Source organism: Triplophysa rosa, linkage group LG17 (assembly GCF_024868665.1).
Source record: "Triplophysa rosa linkage group LG17, Trosa_1v2, whole genome shotgun sequence".
In the NCBI taxonomy this organism is placed as follows: domain Eukaryota; kingdom Metazoa; phylum Chordata; class Actinopteri; order Cypriniformes; family Nemacheilidae; genus Triplophysa; species Triplophysa rosa.
In genome coordinates, this window is record NC_079906.1 from 16,449,218 (window position 1) to 16,470,561 (window position 21,344).

General features: G+C 40.6%; 1 protein-coding gene across 2 annotated transcripts in view; it reads left to right on the forward strand.

The window, feature by feature from the left end:
- Positions 1-83: 83 nt before the first annotated feature.
- The window catches only part of sema6bb (sema domain, transmembrane domain (TM), and cytoplasmic domain, (semaphorin) 6Bb), a 104,441-nt gene continuing 83,180 nt past the window's right edge, over positions 84-21,344 (forward strand). For both annotated transcript variants that reach the window (XM_057356846.1, XM_057356845.1), the window contains exon 1: positions 84-801. The gene's annotated coding sequence lies outside the window, so the exon portion shown is untranslated. The remainder of the gene's footprint in view (positions 802-21,344) is intronic.

Here is a 21,344-nt window from a genome sequence, read left to right on the forward strand (position 1 = left end):
AATTAATTCCGCTCCAGTCCACCGATAAATTCTGCGTCAGGTTTTGGCATTGACTCGCGTGTTTCTATAGCTGTGGGTGACAGACTCACAACAGCGCGAGATACCAAACCCATGATCTCTCTGTCTTTCTCTCTCCAAACCAAACGCTGTAGGGCTACACGCCGGGGAGTGCAGGAAATATTACATTTCTACCGGACAATGGAAGTTTCATAACGGGTTACAGAGACTGGATTCAGATCGGAGGAAGTGCAGCTCGAACCAAACAAACGCACAAGCCACGCGCTCCGGACCGATACATTCATTTTGCGCAGCACAGAATAAGTATTATAGCAGTATTGATTGATACAGCAAGTGTTACCAGTCCAGACAAACACATTTTCACAAGGCACAGCTGTTTGCGCTGGCACGAACTGTTTGTTAGACCCAATCTATGTATCTATCCCAGCCTGTTCCAAACGACTCTTGAATCCTGGATGGCAGTCTGAAGGGGAACAAGTACGGCTGCAGGACCGAGCCGGAAATGCCATTTGTTCGGGGGCAACATAAACGAGCTTTGTGGCGTGGTGTTTTTTTTTTCCAGGGGACAGGTGCCGTTGTGTACGTTGTTGGGGTGTGGGGTTAGTTGTTGGGGTATGGACTTACAAGAAGCGACACAGTTGTCTTAAAGATGTCAGATAAGGGCGCAGGAGACAGGTGCGATAGAGAGGACTAGATTTCAAACGGACCCCTCCTCTCTTCTCAATCATTCTGGATTATAGTCCCGAGGTGGCGAGTCGTTCACGTTCCTCGCGACTGTTATCGGTAAGTATGCTGGTTTATCAAATGATAACGCACTGTTCTGGATCTCAGTAGTTGTCACTGGCTTTTCCTCCCCATCGCACTGTGTTGCGACGATGGGTTTGGCGTTGCACGCGCTCAGTATTCAGCGTTTCTGCTGTTTTCACACTAACTGAATTAGTTTTATAATTAATTGAGTTAAATGTTGTTGGGTGTTGATGCGTTTATTCAGTAAATGTAATAAAAAAAAGAAATGTACTATTTAAACACGGTTTAAACTAGTTTTTGTCTTCGGTTTGGCTTTTGCGTGTAAAAATGGGCTTGTGTGATAGCTATAAGGATTTTCGATGGTATGAGGGGAATAAAACATTTTCCCATTCATTGCGTTTTAAATGCGATTTTAATTTAGCCTACGTGTACCTTTAAAATATGAATAGTGATATTACTTTACGTGCAGCTTTGACTATTTAAAATGTATTTATAATCCTTTATCAAATTGAACAGTGACATTGGTTGTCTGTTTTGTTTCCCCGCTGTATTTCTGCTTACAAAACCTCATATTTAATGTTTTATTGCTTACAGGTTGTTTATATGGTTTAAAGTGGGCATTTAATGGAAATGCATAAATCCAGGTGCCACTTCCTTGGCCACCCTGTTTCTCATGAATTGATATTAGAGCTATAACTATGCTTTTGTATTCTACCTAATGTTGTGATTTTTTGCTTTGTTATATTGTTCAGATGTTTAAATGTACACACAACGTTTTAAACTCATTCAGCAGCTGTTTATATTCCACTACACTAAGTGGGTCCAATTGCTCACTTCACCTTCCTTTCCCAACATGAGGGTAAATTGCATGAAATGTTGGCTCTGTACCACCAGCCTCTCAGCCTCTTCGCCGTGCGACACGGTTTTGTCATAGTTCCCCTGTTTCAAATTCAAATAGGCATTGAGCTGCCTTTTGTTACTGCTCAAGGTTTGTGGGCTGGAAAGAGAGGGAAAAGTGAAGTCCCTCAGGGTTCGAGCATTCTATAGAAGAACCCGAGAGAGAGAGTAGATGAGAAAAGAGGTGAAAAGAGGGTCTGCCAGTGGAGGCAGTGGCCTTTATTGAAGAAAAGGTAAGATATGGACAGGATAGGGAGTCCATCTGCTTTCTCCTCTTGTGTGACTCAGGCTTACCGGACACGAATCCTGCTGTGAGGCAGAAACTGTCTTTTACCAAAGGTCTCAAGCTCCTCTAGCAGTCATTAGGGCTGTGCGCCGGGCGTAGTATTATGAATTAGGTTATTATCGTTCATTTTCTTTGTTTTGGTTTCAGTCCAGTTGAAGCGTTTTATGTTTTTTAACCAGTCCCTGAGGCCCTTGATTCATGACTGAGGGTGGCATTTGTCTGGGTGAGCTGATGACCTCTTCGAGTGCGCACACAAAACCTCTCATTACACACTGAATTATCATTAGCACCGCTGCACACAATGTGAGAAGTGCAGAGGAAGCGTACAACTCCGAATAGACCCGCTTACATTAACGTAGATTTTGTGTGTGTGCACGACAAATAAAGCCTGCGCTTTAGTTATTTGTCTGTTACCATTTTCGACAATGTCATTTCTGGAGCTGTCTTTAATTCACTTCACATTTTAACAGACTGTTCAGTGGAGCCGTTCTAATCCCCAGCAAACACAGAGCTCTGTTTTATTACAGCCTTACTTAATATCGAGATGTGCAACTTTCCCAACACACAGCGAGCTTGAGCGAAACTCCCGCTGATTTTATTAGGATGTAATTCGCGGGATATTCTAAAATGCGATTTGTGGGGATTAGAAGAGGAGGATGAAGGGAGAAAGAGGAGAACGGGAGAGTTATTTTCCTTCCAGCTTTTCTTGAATGGGTGCCCTGTTCGTGTGCACCCTTCTCCCCAACAGCCGCACTTCAGCCTGCAGTGCAAGTGTTGAGGCCGCTGTGCCGAGGGGAACAGGTGCTACGGCGCGGAGGGCACGCGTGCAAACACACATGCACGCTTACAGTTGCCCTTAGGGCTTTGCGTCACCTGCGCCTGGCTCAGCCTTGTGCCCCTGCAGACCCTATCTGTGGCAAAACTGCTTATCTGAGGCAAAACTGCTTATCCGTGCCCATCCTTACCGGGGCCAGATTTAAGTCTAGCTATCATATGGCTTCAGAATAGGCCTGGGACGATACATCGTGCAATTCTTAAACTCAGTTTCCCAATGAATTACGGTAAAATGGCGCCACATCCGAAAGCCAGAGGGCGCTCTCGCACAGAAACTCTGAATATGGTACACAGAAGAAGTACGATTTACACGCATAAGCATAGTTGCCAAGTCCGCTTAAAATACGCGACCTTGGGCTTCTTTTTCTGTCAAGTCGCGTTAAAAAATCACTTGTTGCAGGTTTTTGGGCTTATTTTAAAAAATATGGTTGCTTGTTCTGAACCTGACAAGCAACTTTGTTTCTTTACATCTATGGTCGCTGTTTTGTTAAATCCATTAACACTGTCTGCTCGAAGGCAGACTTTTTGTACTACATGCAGCAAAGCATAACATCACAGCACTGCGAGAGCTATTTGAAAGCATACAGAGACGTCTACTGTCGAATCACTCTCGCGGTACTATGATGTCACGCAGGAGGTCACACAACAGATCTAAGCACGTAAAACAACATAGAGAAGCCAAGAATGCTACAGTGGTCTCTTCACGTAATCATCGGCGCTCTTTTGGGTAATCGGAGGTAAATATACTAAACAGATGAAATATTCACTTAAAGATAAAAAGCATTTTATAACCGGGCTACATCATTAAACATGTTAAAAGTGTAGATCTGCGCGGTTGGCTACACAGCGTTATTCAAGCCTAAGCACGTGTGAATAGCGTAATTTGTCCTCAAACACACCGCCTCCTTTCCCCTACCAACTAAACTAAATGTATTACATCTGTCACGATTAGAATGAAATGTGAAAATGAACGAAACGTTCAGATCTGATCACGGTGCAGCAAAGGGGTAGGGAGGGATGACCCTATTAATTAGGCTATAAGGTAAACATCAAACATTTTTATTGTATTAAATAAATGTATTGATCATTGCAGAATATAATTTTAAAAAGTATACATCAAATGCATATAGTTCAGTTTTACTTTATTATAAATGTGTGGCTGTTACAGCTACGTTAAGTGGTCATTATATCTTCTCCTTTTCCATCTCTCCAGGCCTATACTGCTCACATCAGAGATTTGCAATTAATTTTTGTAAAATAATTTATGTTTGTGTTTTTCAAACAGGGTAGTGTCAGTTTAAAATGACCCAGGCTCGTTCATTAATAATAAATAATTGATAATAAATTACATTGATGATCATGAATAATGTTGGGCTTGTTTTGGGCTTGTTTTTGGAGCTGCAGTTGCTTATTTGTCTTGCAAAAGTTGGAAACACTGCGCATAAGGGATGTGACCCAATTCGGGGGCTGCGTTCTTTGAAGGCTGCATTTTAAGACCGATTGCGTCACAGCAGCGCGACTGAAGGCTGGTAAGGTTGTCCCAATTCAAAGGTTGCTTCAAATGCAGCCCCAAAATGCGACCTTATTTCCGTGGGTTTTTAAGGATAGAACGAATGTATCCTTTACAGCCTCGGCTATCCCGAGATTCATTGCGCGCCTATAACGGCTTGAAATTTTTAAATAATCATTCAAAACTTTAGTTAAATAAAAGTATGTAATTCACAAAAACGGTCCATTTCAGTGTTTTAATATTATATATGATGTAGTTCATTAACATCATTGGTGCATTATTGTGTTTTAAATTTGTAAGATTGGTTAATTTAATATACTCTTGGGCTGTTTTAATCTACATAAACGTGTCATATTCTCTGAAATAAAATATAATTTTTATGGCTCCGTATTTGTTAAAAAAGTCAGAAACGTCTCTGTTGTGTCCTGCTGTCGCCACGCAACATGAGCAGCAGGTGAAGCAATTAGGAAATCCGTCTGAAGTTGGACCGTCTCATTTCAGTTCGGTTCTTGGACTTTAGAGGCTGCGTACTTTGAAAAACAAGTCCTCGTTTTTATGTCAGCAACCTAAGAAGGTTGTAGCCCCGGAATTGGGACACAGCTAGGGTGTGTTCCAAATCGCGCACTTATGCACTATTGTATGCCATTTTGTAGTATAAATAGTCCCTGCGTTCCAATTCGCCTACTTATACTATGCCCTAATAGTAGCTACTGAGTGCATGGCAAAAGAGATTGCACACACTGGGACATACTAACAGGAAGCGGAAGTGGCCATTGTTGCCTAGACAACATTGTGGCCAGTAACTGTCACACATCAAAATACAGCTCTTCATTCCATTAAGGTATGTATTCATTAATTATTTCGTATTTAATGTTTACTTACATTTGTTAATTTAGTGACGCATCAGTTATATAATTTATTAAAGCAGTGGAGCATCACTTGACTCCGCCTACTCACGGTGAGTTGTGGGTAATATCAGCCATTAGAATGTGCATCATTCTGCACTTCGAATTTCTATCGAAAGTAGTAGACCATCCGGGAATCTTGGGCATACTATTTTAAACATACTACAATTTTGGACATCATAATTCTACTTTCAAATACTATTAGGACAGATAGTATGCTTGATTGGAACGCAGGGAGGGTGAGTGGTGCGTTCCCATTGAACATTTTCAAAAAAGAAGTTCACTAAGTACCCGGATGATGCACTTTTTCAACCGAAAATATGCAATGTGGAACTGTGGACACGTCACGCACTCAACGGTTGCAGTTTCGCTAACGTAGAGAAAGGGAGGCGGGGCTATCAGATGCTGCTCGAGCAAAACTCCTGCAGAGTGTTAACGCTTCAATCTGATGATGACTAAAGGAATGCTGGGTAATGTACAAATTGATTTTTATTCACACGCATTGTGCCGTGCGACTTGCGTCATTTGCACTAGTCTGGGAAACCGATATACTTCCGGTTAGTATAAAACCATTTGGGAAGATACTACCCTTCTAAAATTCATACACTACATGTTTGAGTGCATGGTGCATAAGTGCATATTGTATAGTATGTCATTTCTCTTGTTCCATGAAATGCCAATGGTCATATTCCATCGCTGTTCTTCAAACCTTTTTTTAGGTATTTTCATGATAATAAAGTATATTTATAATGATGATGTTTGACGAGTGTTGATTTTTCAAATGCATGTTATAAACGACTCGATCTAATAGTGATTTTAGACCGAGCAGTATATATCGTCCCAGCCCTACTTCAGAAGACTATATATCACGTTTGCTGTATCAGCCAGTTTATTTCCGAAACTCTTATGGTTTGTCTGCTGCATCCTTTCTTTAAAGCTTGAATAGTTCAGTCATAGTTTATTGTAATCCTATAAAATTTCCTGTGAAGGACAGAAAAGTTATATGCATCAAGCTTAAATAAACGTTCAGAGAATTTCCATTTTTGGCTGAGCTATCCCTTTAAATCCCCCCGTCAATTTTAATCCCCTCGCTCTCTTTATCTCTCTTTTCCTGTAATCCGGTTTCCTTCCCTTTCTCTTTTCTTAGTCATTCTTTTTGTCAGCCTCGATGTCTCCATATCTCAAACCGTCCCTTTCACTGCCCCTCCCTCTCTGGCACAGTGCTTTCGCTCTCTTCTCTCTCTCACTCTCTCTCTTCTCTTTTTACCTCAGTCTCTCTCTCTCTCACTCTTGTCTTGATGTCAGGCCCTTCCAGACAGAGTACTTTCTCTCAGTGTGCTGTCATACTAAAGGACACTGCCCACTGGGACTCTGAAAGGAACAAATTGACCGGAACAATGTTCTCACTTAGCATGTGGAGCTTGTGGAAAGAGAAGGTGAATGGGAGAGCCGAAGAGCATACTGGGCTGACACAGAGCACGCAAAAATGTTGAGATGTCGCCATATAAAACTTACTGTGTTTGAAAGCATACTACAGAGCATACTTTATTACTCTTACAGGGTTGGGTAAGGCAAAAATGAAAATTGTCATGATTAACGCACCGTCACATCATTATGAACCTTCTAAAGACTGGTTTTGAAGTCGCACAGGTTTGGAACAATGTGAGGGTGAGTAATTGAAGATTAAGTTTTATTTTTAGGTGAACTATCTGTTTCTACAGCATGCTGCAGTGCAGACAGTATATATTCTAAATGCTACTGTGCACAGTATGCAAATGTTCCGTAGGCGTAAAATTCTTGGATGAACTGTTATGTTTGCTAAAATGAGCAGTATGCCTATACAAAATTAAGCTTAAAGGGATAGTTCACCCCAAAATTAAAATTATATAATTTACTCACCTTTAAATGTTTCCAAACCTGTGTAAATTTGGTTGTTCTGCTGAACACAAAGATAAATGTTTAGAGGAATGTTTGCAACCAAACACTTCAGAGGCACTATTGACTACAATAGGGGAAAAGGCTTCTATGGAAGTCAATGGTGCCCCACATTCTTCAAAATATCTTCTGTTTTGTTCACTAGAACAAAGAAATGTATACAGGTTTGGAACAAATTGAGGATGAGTCAATGACAAAATTTCCCATGCATTCACTGTGCTGAGAAAAAAAAACAAGAAATGTGATGCAGTCATCTGATAATGCAGCATTTGACTGTTTGAAAGGTTTATTGTGCAGTAATGCCTACTGTTAGAAAATAGGCAGTATACATTTATGTGTTCAGTAAGTATTAAACTGATATTCTATTCTAAACACAGCCACTTACACACTGTAGCAATGGCAATGCTGTCTCTAAACTCTCAATTCCCTATTTTCCCATCATATCTGTTGAAGGTTAGTCTAGGAGTGGCCCAGGGAGCAGTAAACACATTAATCAGCGATCCCGCGAAACCTCATTTTCCACGATTCTCTTGCCCCTGGAGGCTAACCCCTCCCCTGACCTGCCATAAGGTGGTGCTGGAGGTCACTGCTCCTCCCATTAAAATGTAATAAAGCTTCGCCTCCATTCCCCCTAAGTGAAGACCCCCTTCTCCCCGCTGTTTAATCACATATCCAGCCTCTCTCTCATCCTGTCATCCGGATCCTTTCATCTCCAAACATTTTTCTCATCCACTTTTGATGTATGTTGCCCATCAGCCTCATCTTTCAAACCCAGTCAGATGTTCAAATGTATTCAGAAAAAAGTGAGTTTCTAAATTCGGTGTTGCTTTACAGCGTCTCATCTGCCTTTTTACTTTCCCCATGTTCCCAATGTCACTCTCCTATCCTTTAAGTGAACGATCTCTCGCTCACACTGATAAAGTTTGATTTGCATAAGCTGCATAAATACAGCTTTATGCATAGAGAGTGACCGGGTATATTGAAGAGATAAAGAGTGTTGGGTGCAGACAGAGGGCTGTGTATGACTCTAATGCTTTCAGAAGACAGGCAGGGTCTGAATGCGATTGCTGTTGTGTTACAGACTTTCGACTGAAGGAACGGGGTGAGGAGAAAAGATGGTGGGCGATAGGAGTTTGTTAGTCTGCCTGGGAGTGAATAAACATCAAGTGTGTGTGTGTGTGTGTGTGTGTGAGAGAGAGAGACAGACAGACAGAGAAAAAGAATGTGTGAGTGTACGAAAAAGAAACAGGAAAAGTATGAGTGAATGTTTGTACGTGTGCTTGAATGCGAATGTTTGTTGCACTGTCGCCGTTGTGCATTCTCCGGGGCCCATTCGCATCTCTCTCACAGCGTGCCGGCAGCGCTCACAGAAGGATTTGTTAATGAGGGAGATGCTAACAAGAGGCCCCAGCGAGGAACTGCAGAAAACAGTGTCAGTCAGAAAGAAAAAACTGTCTCACACACACACACACACACGCACAAACACACACACACACACGAACTGTTTACACTTGATGCGAACATCCATCCGGGTAAGTGGATCACAACTGGTCAGACGAGACGTATCGCTACTCGCGCATGGTTTTTACATGCCTCTGAAATGTGTGACATTTCTAAGGGGCTCTGATTTGTGACCACATAAATCACTTGCTATGTCAGGGTATCACTTTGTGTTAAAGGGATAGATTGATACTGATTGATACATGATACTGACCATCATGTCATTCCAGACGTTTATGGCTTGATTTCTTCTGCAAAACACAAAATATATTTTGTAGAATGTTGGTAACCAAACAACATTGGACCCCATTGACATTCATTGTGTGGACACAAAACCACCAATTGAGGTTTATCGAAATGTCATATTTTGTGTTGAATGAGTTATACAAGTTTTGAACAACTTGAAAGTGAAAAAAATGACACTGTTTTAGGGTGAACTATCCATTTAACGTTTGAAAAGGCAGATCTTCTAAAGTCGGACTGAATATATGTGTGTGCTTCTCCAGTTTGCCACACATCAACACGTTATTTATAGGTTTAGTGAAATGCATGACTTTTCCTTACTGTTTAGGCATTTGCACAACTATTGTCGTGAGTTATATTATTCATTACATGCATTTACCTCCAAGTGGGGTTTGATTCATCACAAATATTTACACCATAATTTAACATAATTTAAAAGTTGTGATTATAATACCTGCAAAGGATGTTAATACCAGGTGTAAATTGGGTAAAACACACCTTACACAGATTTACAACATCTGTTTTCTCGCTTTCTCTCACATCATGTTGCATATCTGTCACATTCAGTCTCACCTACACACACTGAAACGCACACAAATCTCACATTGTTGCTTGCTGTTTTGGGCTGGTGTTGCTCTGCAGCTGGTGTGAGAACATTGTCTCTCAGGTACAGAGGAAGCGTGTGTGTGTGTGTGTGTGTGTGTGTGTTAATGAAGGCATATATGACTCACTGAGCCACAGAGGAAAAATTCCCGCTTTACTGTAGTAAAACAGAGCACACACATACCTGAGGATGTTTTAACCAGATCACACTTCTGTCTGTCGACTTTGTTGGAAATCTGCAAGGAAAATTGTTTGCACAGTACTGTGGCAATGTGGAGTAACTTCTGGTCCCTGGACGTCTCATAGTAAATTTAGTCATTTTGTATTTGTTCCAATAGCATCAATGTAAATGCAGACACTTTCATTCAAAGCAGTTGCTGTTTTTGTGTTTTCTGGGAATTGAACCCACTATCTTGGCGGCAATGCTCTACCAGTTGATCTACAGGGAACACATTTACTTACTCTTACGTCACTCCTTTTCACACAATAACAATTTCAATGTGACCCATAGGAGTTGACACACTATTCCAAGGCATCTACAGTCTTAAAATAGCTTTGTGTGAGGAAAAGACTGAAATTTAAGTTTGATACTCCCTGTTAATCTTTCCCTCAGGTGAGCTGTAAACTCAAGATCATTCAATTGAACTCAAGAACTAGATCGGTGCGACCTCTTTCTGTTCCTTACACAAAGCTATCGTATGGCTTTAGAAGTCCCGAGTCCTATAGACCACTTGGGTTTTGTGGTTCTTTTGAGTCCTTTTTGAAATTTGAAGCTGTCCTAGTCATTCATTGTAATTGCATAGAAAAGGGTGACCAGTACATTCTTAAACTCATTTTATAAAAAGGAAGAGTTTGAAAAGACATGAGGGTGAGTACATGATGACAGAATTTTAATTTTTAGATGAAGTATTTCGTAAACCACAATTTTCCCCCTTCATCTAATTTTCTCTTTTCCATCATAATCCGAGTGCCTTGTTCTCAGCCTCAAGGTAATTAACAGTATACTGCATTCTGTGACCCGCAGGACGCAATCATGCATGAGAGAGGGCGAGAGAGGGAACAAAGTGGAAGTGAAATGAATGCGGGGCACAACGAGGGAAAGAGAGGGAAACCGAGAGATGGAGAGAGAGGGCAAAGGACAGAGGGCAGTGGGAGAGATGCCAGGCAGTGAGGTAATGCAGAAGGGGGAAATAAGAGAGTTAGGTTCTGGGGGGGCTCTGGACAGGGATTGTGGGTATTTAACTGCTGCGTGGGGTGCTGGACTCAGGTGGTGCCTCAGAGGACCATTGAAACATTATATCGAGAACTCGGAGGAACCAATTAATGTACAAAATAATCTGAGTTCCTGCACAAATCGGTTCACGGAGCCAAACGGAGCTCATGCTGTGGAGTGCATCTGGTGGGGCTCGCGCTCTCTCTTTGGGTGATTGTCATAATATTGCAATGTCTAGGTTATATTTTATATATTTGAGCCAAGTCAATTTTTATTTATAGTTATCAATATTGTTTTTATGATAAATTATCTGCGCATTTTTACTAAAGTTTTCAAATTTTTCTCAATAGTGATGTGCGTCAAAATGTCTTGTTTGGTTAATTTTAAAATAAAATATGACCAGTGGACTCATTTCCTCTCCCTCTCCCTCTCTCTCTAATAATAAAGGTACTAATAGAGCATACATTCATAGCTGGTTGGAGCTTATGGAGTGTGAATATTGAAGCAACAATGACAAAATATCACACGTGTGTGTGTCGCATAGGCCATCTGGAGGCAACAGGTCTAATGTCAGCAGGCAGTTGCTGTAACACAGTCTGCTGCACCCTCGGGATGATGTCAGCTATGGACACACACACATAGACACCATATGAATCAATCTGGCACTCAGCTGAAACGCCATGAAAATAAGCCAGAAATCTTTGATGTCGAGTGTCTTCGCTTGTTAAGAGATCTCCTCACGCAGGGGAAAAACACCAATTTTGGGCTCACGCGTGTAAACAAAAGCCATGAAAATAGAGCTCCCATTCGGCTGATTATAGATTAGACTGCTTGGTTTCCGAGGACAATTTGCTAATGTATTTTAATTGAATCGCAACGCATTTACGGCGATGGATTTTGCTCTCATGTGCGAAGAGGAATTGTGATAATCAAATTCTGTAGTCCTCTGTAAGCATGTGTGGTGGCATATTTGTATTTGTATGTAAATGTTTTTCACCCTGGTGTGCTCATAAGGATCTGAATGGATTTGTGTTGAAATCGCTTAGTGAGACGGGTGCCTGACTGCTCACCCTGCTGTCAAGCCTCTGCTCTCAAATCCCCCGTGTGAATATTCATACCCCCTTTCAAGCTTTTTAATAACTTGTTTTTGTGGTCAACATCAGAGGCGGCCGGCATTTTTGTGTCAGGCTGAACACACAAAGAAGAGTGTGTGGCAGTTTTTTTAAAGCTCAGCTCTGCCGTTAGCATAGATGCAACTCCCTTCACAAGCATGCTAAATCTTGCGAAATGTTATTTTATAAGTTTCATTTTACACTGTTACACAGATAAAGGAAAAAAGATTTTTGCAGTATATTTGTGCCAGTAAAAATCAATCATTCAAAAAACAATCATTTTGCTTTAATTGTGTGATACACTTTCTTGTTTTGAATATGGATCTAGTTAAATTTAGTTAGGTTTGTTAAGTATTTGTTTTAAAACATTCATACTTTGTGAACTTTTTAGTTTTTTCTGATTTTTTAAAAATAGAAATAAAGTTAAGAAAATAATTCTCGGAATTGCAAAGTGAAAATGAGATTAACCTGCAATAAGACTAGTCATTGGTCACAAACTTCTTAGGCTTTTTTCAGACACATTTAAGAGCTTGTTGAGTGCATTTGGTCATATTTTCAATGTTATCTCAGAGCAACATTAGTCTCTTAGTCCCCATTGGCGGCACATGCAGACCTTTGGCATAACAGAGCTTTGTATCCCGGCAGACAGCCTGGCAAACATGTGACGCGCTCTTCCTCTTGTGCCGCGGGGGAATCGCAGAATGCTTGTTTATGCTTTGCTAACAGCCTAACCTTTAAACAATTATCAACTTGCTCAGTATAAATAGCATTGTATGTCACCCCTGGTTTATTTCATCCACTCCCAGCCAACCCCACAGCACCGCTTTGGTCGCCAAGGAAACTTGATACCGTCAGTGTAAACTCTACAAACGTTTAGATGGAGACCATCATCCCAGAGAACGCTGTACGCTGTACGCTGTCCTTCTGCCCCCTGTCTGTCATGACGTTGGGATCTGTGAGGTTTTACATGAAGCACAACACGGCCTGGCGCCGGGTCACCGCGTCAAACACGGGCGACGTGCGGCTCCCATCCACGTGAGAGTTCATGTGGAAATTGTGAGCAAATTGGCTTGGGTATTTAAACCTCTCCAGATCACGCTTCAAATATGTTACGGTAAACAATTGCGTGCACGTCTGCAGCGAGAATAACATTTTTAATGCTAAGTTTATTGATGAATCTCAGTATGAGGGAGTTTAATTGCGTAGCTGCAGGGCTGAATGAACAATCTCACCGACACGGGAGAGCGCGGGCTTTGCCAAATGTTTAAAATGGTGCTTATTTTAGAATGGGCTTTTAAGGCCGTCGCTTTTCCTTCACTCACGCTCTCATTTAAGGCGATTTCACCTGCCTTGTTTCTCACGCTTGTCATCGGTACCATTAGAGAGCTCCTTTGAAGCAGTGCGGCAGAAGAGCACGCCGATGTTCACGCTAGTTATGGAAGAGCAGCTTGGGACCCTGCAGCCTGTGCCTTGGGTCAGGTTTCTTCTCTCTTTTATGAGATAAAGCAGCTGGGTTGCTTACATTTTACTCCACGGTACCTTCTCTGCCCTCTCTCAAGTCCCCTGTCGCGGTCTCTTAACGTTTCACGTGGGTCCAGTGGAGATAAACATTCTTTCCACTGCAATGGTTCGTTTTATAAACAGACTGCTAAAGCTAAACCTAACAAATGCTTGAAAGGCTGATTTGTCAGCAGATGTCAAACATTTGACACAGGCAAAATAAACCATGGCTACTGAACTCTAAGCACACGGGAGATGACAGAATAATTGCATTGTGGCGTCAATGAAATACTGCCAATTTCATAAACAAAAAATTGAATTGAGCCTCAAAATATGACATAAAATTACTAGAATGTGGACCAAATGATGCGTTCTGTATTTTCAGAATCACTTACTCGAGCGCAATTTTGATGGGTTACTTTTTTCGCTACATTGAGCTTTTGAGGAAAAAATAGTGACTGTTTTTTAAAGATGAAAACTAACTGTAGTTTGTCACTTTACATGTCAGACAGATGAGTCTGCCCACTTCATGTTCAAGAGGGTGGTTTTTCAAAGCACTGAGGTGGGTAATCTATACCATCAAACAAAACGTAACTACTTCATAACGCTAGAAATGCACAATATGTTTTATGAGGAAGTCTATACTAGGGGTTTTCAAACTTTACAATGCGAGGGACCCCCAAATATGATACCTTTTGTGAGGACTCCTTTTTGAAATGCATTATAAACATTTAAACTCTGTTAGATTAATAAAAAGTGTGATATTTTAAAGACAACATATAAAATAATTGGCTGTAATAGAGTAATGTTGGATGTATAATCCTAAAGAGAAACATTTTCAATTGAAATGTATTTTTACTGTAGCTATTTTCATTACATCTTTGTGAAAGCTACTTAACTGCAGTGAGGAAAAACTCACTATAAAGATAAAAATAAACTATTCTGGAAGTAGGCATATAGCAAGAGAGAAGAGATAAACACTAAATATGAACGCACAGTTATAATGCTCAATTTTTGCTTTGCCTTTTTATTTCTCTGAGATTTCTGGGGACCCCTTAGAACCTTCTAGAGGCCCTCTGGGGGTACCTGCATGGACCCCAGTTTGAAAACCCCTGATCTAAACTACTACCAGTATTTTACATAGGTTGGACATGTTGAATCTTAGGTTTCAGAGAAAGCGAGATGTGTAAAGTGTGTGTTTGCTTGGAGAAGAGTCATCCGCAGCGAGTGTTGTGGCACGGCACCATTTGCCTGTCAGCTTGAAACCAGCTGCCACTGACAAAGAGCGGTTGAGCACAGGCTCAGCATCTCTGCAGGCAGAGGCTGCTCCGAGTCGTTCATTAATATAATAACTCATCTCTGAATTCCTTCACAGCACAGCTCTCACCCCTCCGTCAGAGTTCACTGCTGGTGCGCTTGTGCGATGAGCATCCAGGCCTGAACCTGTAGGAGTTTAGCTGTCTGTGTCGCTCATCTTTTACTGTATGTTTCCACCCAAAGTCAACATCTGAGCTGATGCTTTCTCTTTTGTTCTCCGTTTCTCCCTCGCTTTAGATCTCCCAGTCTCTCTCTCTCCCACATCTATTGGAGACGTTTTCATGTTGAAGATAGTTTTTTTTACTTCAAACAGGCATCTGTCTTTCTTCCTCTTTTGCTTTTCTTCCTTATTTCCCTTTGTACCAGGAAAACAAAGTACCATTTGCAGTCCATGACCCTGCGGTTGTGCGTGTGTGTGTTGGTCTCTGGAGTCGCCGTGAGCCGCATTTGCAGGCTGTTATTGTTCTTTAACAGGTTAATTAGAGAATTTGTGCTAATGATTCAAGGTGGCAAGCTCCTCTGCATCTGTACCCGGAGTGATGAATTCGGTGCTCCGCTTGGTGTGATTCTGGGCACCGGTTCTCATTCCGGTATGGATGTCTGGCTCGGTAATGAAGCGCCGGGCTTCTCGTCTGTCGTCGAGATGGTCTTATCAGCCCAACCTAGCTGCTTCATGACAGGCCGTGTGGCTTATGAGATCCCCGCAGAGACCTCCTTGACCCACTTAGACAACTCACAGTTAATATAAGTGGAAAGGGTGGCGGTATCGTTTGAATCTAAAGGGTCTTGCCAGAATAAAGTGGACAGCAGTGCTGGCGCCTGCATGAGGAGGACGAGTGCTTTGGATTTTATCATGCTGGATTAGGTTTGAAATATAGCTGTGGTTGCACGAATGTCGTTCTGTTGAAGTCAGGGCGTCCTGTGAGTGTGTTGTGTATTCAGGTCTGTTCCTCTGCTAAACCTTGCTGATTAATTCTTTCCCAGCAAAATCCTGAGAGAGTCACCTTTCCACTTAATCACTCTCTCTCTCTCTCTCTCTCTCTCTCTCTCTTAAACGCTGTGGGTTTATAAAAAACCTCTTTCGCTTCTTGCCATCTTGGCTGCACAGTGATTAACATCTCAGCAAAACTTTGTGTACCGCCAATGGTTGTCAATGTTTAAAAAACGTTGGTCTGCCACCACTTAGAACCTAAAACAAACTCCAAGTAAATGCGCTAGCACAGACAATAAAAGTATACATTGCTTTTTAAACACAGCTGCATTTAAAGTAGTTTAGCCAAAAATAAAGTCATTTATTCACCCATTAGTCAATCAAAACCTGCATGTTTTTTTCTGTGGAACACAAAAGCTGATATTTTGAGAAGTCAAATTGGTTTTGTGTTTATAGAGTGAAAGTCAATGGGGGCCAGTTTTGTATGGTTCATTCTTCAAAACATCTTTTGTGTTCTGCAAACTTTTACAGGTTTGGAATGACATACTGTAAGGGTGAGTAAATAATGAAACAATGTGTGAGCTTGTGGAAAAAAGAGAGAAATAGTGAAATGTCAAAAGTCTTTTTATGAGGTAACAAGCATCAAAATTTGATTTCAACTATTTCACTATGATTTATCTTTGACATGGCTTTACTCAGTCAACATTACATATATCAAGGTTATATTTTCACAGAATGTTCTTTACGTTATGTAGGATGATTTTATGAAGAAAACAGTAAATCACAAAAATACTGTATGTCTTTAGCTCGGTTTTCACAGGCAGGCATTTTCATTTTTGGGTAAACTATCCCTTAAAGGGATACTTCACCAAAAATGAAAATTCTGTCACCATTTACTCACCTTCAAGTTGTTCCAAACCTGTATACATTTCTTTGTTCTGATGAACACAGAGAAATATATTTGGAAGAATGCTTATAACCGGACATATTTAGCCCCCCATTGACTACCATAGTAGGAAAAAATACAAAAAAAATGTTTAAGTAATTTTTCCTACTTTTGGGTGAAGTATCCCTTTAATGTAAGTGTCTTTTTGCTTTGTTTTCTCTCTATCAACCTAACATTAAATGACACATCTTTCATTTCACAGGTATTTCATTGAAACTCTATCGTCCCTCTTCAATACAGATATTTATTACTTCATCAGGAACTCAAAAAAGTGCATTTAACGTGACCGCGATATAGCTTATTCGTCCTGCTCTTTGTTATGGTTGTCAGATTTTGCAGAAAGAGGCATTGGAGGAAGTAAAAGCCCCTGCTACTTGATGAGGAGCCGGTTCTCCAGGGATCCCTTGTGGTCCGGCTGTGCTGACCTGAAGTCATTTCTCTGCATTATATTACCATGCTCATTAATGTTAGTGATTAGGACCACGAGCGCTGGTTAAATCTTGACATGAGCAATCAGAAACTGGAACAGGACTGTAATCTCCTCAGTCACGCTCCATCTGATATTAGCCGTGTCGGATAACTTCGTCTGATATTCCTACACGCTTTTACGGCGGTCATTAATACGCTTCTGGTGGGGCTACGTGCTAAAGTGAGGAGATGAGATCTGGTGGCGCTTAAATAGAGATTAATCCCGACAATTAGGCAGCATTTGCAAGCAAGAGTCTTACTGATTTATAGCACTTCAGAAAGTTAATAATGGATGTCTTGTTTTATACATCCAGTAATTGCGAGGAAAAAGCAGCAGGTGTAGCGGTCTTAATATCACGCAGCTGCAAAGACCTGCGAACGGTTTGAATAATAACCCGCTCGAATTCGCATTGCTGAATACGTGACTTTAAAGTGGCTTCTGAACACAAAAACATAAGCGTGCCGTTTTGGGTAAACAGTTTTATGATAATTGCCAAGCGGAGATGCAGCCGTGCTTAAAAATGCAGATGAAAAGTGATCCGAGGAACGCAGGGGGAAAATGGAGATGCACCATACGCTGGCTGCAGGAAATAGGGTTGTGTATTTCAATACAACCGGAACGAGCACAAATAGCAACTTTATTTCAGGAAAAGGTTTTACTGCTTATAATAGCATGAGAGAAGCCACTGTGGGCCCAAACTGGCCAGTGACGTGTTTTTAAAGAGTATTTTGACAGGAATGACTGCTTTAAATAGAGCACAGCATTATCCGCTGGCCATTACAGAACTGGCTTAATATAGCCAGATAGAGTGACCCTGCTGAATTAGCCCGGGAAAACATAATGCTGGATGACTATCAGGGCGTGATATACAGTTATACGGTTACTGTACAGGAGCCTGTTTGGGGGGGTAGTGCACGTGGGGCTGATGCCCAGGTTAACAGTAGTGTAGCTGTGGGAATAGTAAGACATTCCGGAGTGGCCCTGCATCTAACCAGTGACCTGATTACTGCCAATTAAATACATTGCATCAGCGCAGCCATCCGGAGTGCCCAACTCAACCAAGACAGAGAGGACTCTGAGCAGGATGTCTAAATGGTACATTTCTGCACTTTTTTTGTCGCATTGTTCGAAAGGACTTTTGGCACTCTCTGCCCAGGGACAGAGCACAAGACCATGTGGTTGTTGGAGTCCTAGATGTGCGTGTTATTTTAGTGAATTCATCTGTAAGACATTGTGACTCATTTCATCGGATGCGTGCGCCTGACCTAACTTCCGGTTTATGCTTGGCTAGTGTCTATAACTATTTATATTTTATTTAATTTGTTAACATGAATTTTGTATTATTATTTTACTGTGGAATTATTATAATTGTATTAAATAAACGATTTGTTGAATTTTGTTGCATGTTCATTTAATTAAATACACAATTTGTTGAATGGGTCCTGTAGTTTGGTCGCATTTAAACAAAAACCGTATGGTACATTGACTTCTAGCGGCGGTAGAGCTTGGTATTGGAGTCTAAATTAAAAATATTAAAGAGACAAGTTTAGGCAAGTTACAGTTCTTCTCGGTTTCTTTTGACTGCTATCAGAAATAATCTACAGGTACTCTATCGTTTGTGAATGTGTAACGGAAGTTAACTTGGGGTCACAAAAGTGCGCATGAGCAGTAACGTTTGTTTATGTTGTTAAGATGAAACTGTCTATAGTAGAAGCTTAAAGGGATAGTTCACCCAAAAACAAGTCCTCATTTACTCACCCTAATGCCATTCCAAACCTGGATGAGATATGAGGTTCTTTAAGATGTCATCTTTTTTGTTTTGCAGAAGAAAAAAGTCATCTAGGTTTGGAATGACATGAGGGTGAATAAATGATGAAAGGATTTTGATCCCTTTAACTCTCTCTACAGCTCTGCAATAGATGGTTTCATTGGATGCACGTGCCTGGCCTTAAAGGGATACTTCACCCAAAAATGAAAATTCTGTCATCATTTACTCACCTTCGAGTTGTTCCAAATCTGTATAAATTTCTTTTTTCTGAGGAACACAAAGATATTTGGAAGAATGCATATAACCGGACATATTTAGCCCCCCATTGACTACCATAGTAGGAAAAAATACAATGGTAGTCAAAAGTGCCCCAGAACTGTTTGCTGTTCTACATTCTTCAAAATATCTTATTTTGTGTTAAACAGAACAAAAAAAAGATAAAGTAATTATTCCTACTATGGGAGTCAATGGGGGAAAAATACAGATTTGGAACAACTCGAAGGTGAGTAAATTATGACAGAGTTTCATTTTTGGGTAAAGTATCACTTTAAGTTAACTTCTGGTCTTGGTTATTGGTCTGGCTATTGGCTAGTCATATAGCAATTTCTTTTATGTTTAATTTATTAAAACTACTCAACAGTTATTGATTTTTTGCGGAGGTCTTCTGGAAGTTAAGTTTGGGCCGCATAAACTGAGTTTCGTTTGTTTATGTTGTTGCTGCTTAAACCATCTATAGTCCAATAAGGTTATTATGCATTTTTTTCAGATTTTAATACTATATTCCTATATATATATTTACTCCTTTTTTAACATAGTTTTACTTAAAAATGTAAAATTTTTTAATTACATCATTAGCTGGTAGAGCATGATGTTTGCAACAGCGAAGTCATGGGTTTGAATCCCAGGTATCACGGCTCATAAAATGTACCGTCAATGCACTGTAAATTAAATTTGATAGAGGTGTCTCCCATATGTGTGTGTAAAATATCCATTGTTTTTTGGGTTTCAGAAGAGCATATCCCCAGATCAGATTTGACATAAGACATTGAGGAACAGAGACCAGGTGTATTTACTTAGGAATCACAGTCGTGGGAAACAACATCAGCATTTCATTTAAGCTCAAGAGCTTGAACCGTCAGATACTCTAAAGCAAGAATTGACACATTTTTCTTGGACTCAGCATGTTCTGTTTTTAAACCAATAGTATTCACATTGGATTTAGTTTACAATAATAACCGAGAGAGAGAGAGGTTGTGTGCGAGTGCATGCACTGGATAGTTTCCGCTGCGACGTTTAGAGGTCTGTTTTGGAAGCACGTAGTGTGCTTTTGGCCAGGAAAAGTACACCGAGATGAAATGAATGAGCCTCTGGTGAGGGTTATGATGAAGGGTGAGGGAAAGGAAGGTTGGAAAAGAATGAGAGTCTGGGATTAAGGGGACACACACACACACACACACACACTTCTCCTGGAAGCTGCGTTCCTGAGTGGGAGGAAAAGAGGCCGATGGCGCTTAGTCAGATCATTATTAAGAATCATCATCATTTCCAATCAAGGAGCATTTTAAAATGCTAGACAAAGCGTGGGGGTGTGACACTGTGGAACCGAATGACACTGTGTGTGTTTACTGCATGGAGAAAGCTCATTTGTGTGGTGTTTAAGAGCAGAGAGAAACAGGAGCACAAGACACTTGGATGGTTTGATAGATTTTTAGCTCTGACTCCAGAACAGTGAAGCCCTAGAGACACTGCTTACTTAATTAACCACAAAATTAGGCGGATGATAAACAGAATAGTAGAAAAAGATCACCCTCATCCCCCCCCAGTTTTTTTTTTGTTTTCCGCTAGAGACAAGATCTCTGACTGAGTTTCAGGCTATTTGCTCATCTTATTTCACATGGGGGAGGAAAGTGTGCTTTAGCTCAGGCACAATTAAACTATTGGCGTAAAAAACAATATTCGGTCTTTGGAGTCTGAAAGTCTTTTTTTGTGTGTGTGGAGTATCTCACGATCACAGTACATAATGTAATTGTTGTAAGGTTTCTTTGATATTATTTCATGTTTCTAAATTGTAAAGTGTGATGCACTTTGTGACATAAAGAGAACCATTTTAACCACATTCCACAGGTGTTTTAAAGTGAGATCAATTGTGGTCTAGTCAGTGCACATTTAGATGGACTGTTGTTGTATGGTTGCAAATAGCCTTAAACACAACTTAAGGACATAAGTTACTACATGTACAGTACGTTGTATTTATTAGTGGCGCTTTTTTGAAGAGATATGGTTAAAGAACTTTTTAAGGATTTCACAGTTACATTTGGTTTCTCCAGTATTGATGCAGTGCAAATTGTAAAAGCGCTATAAAAATAAAATTGAATTGAATTATTGAAGGTTTAATCGCATCCTTAACCACAGGTGAAAAGCCGTGAATCACCAATGTGTCCTTGTGCAAACAAACTTCATATTGTGCACATGAAGTTGATTTGGAACAAACCATCAGCTAAGTTTCTTTACTTATTTCATTACCGTTTCAACGTGTGCTCATTAGCATGAGAAATGTGGAATATTCACACCTCTTCACTTCTCATGTAGGATTGTACAATGCAAAAGTCA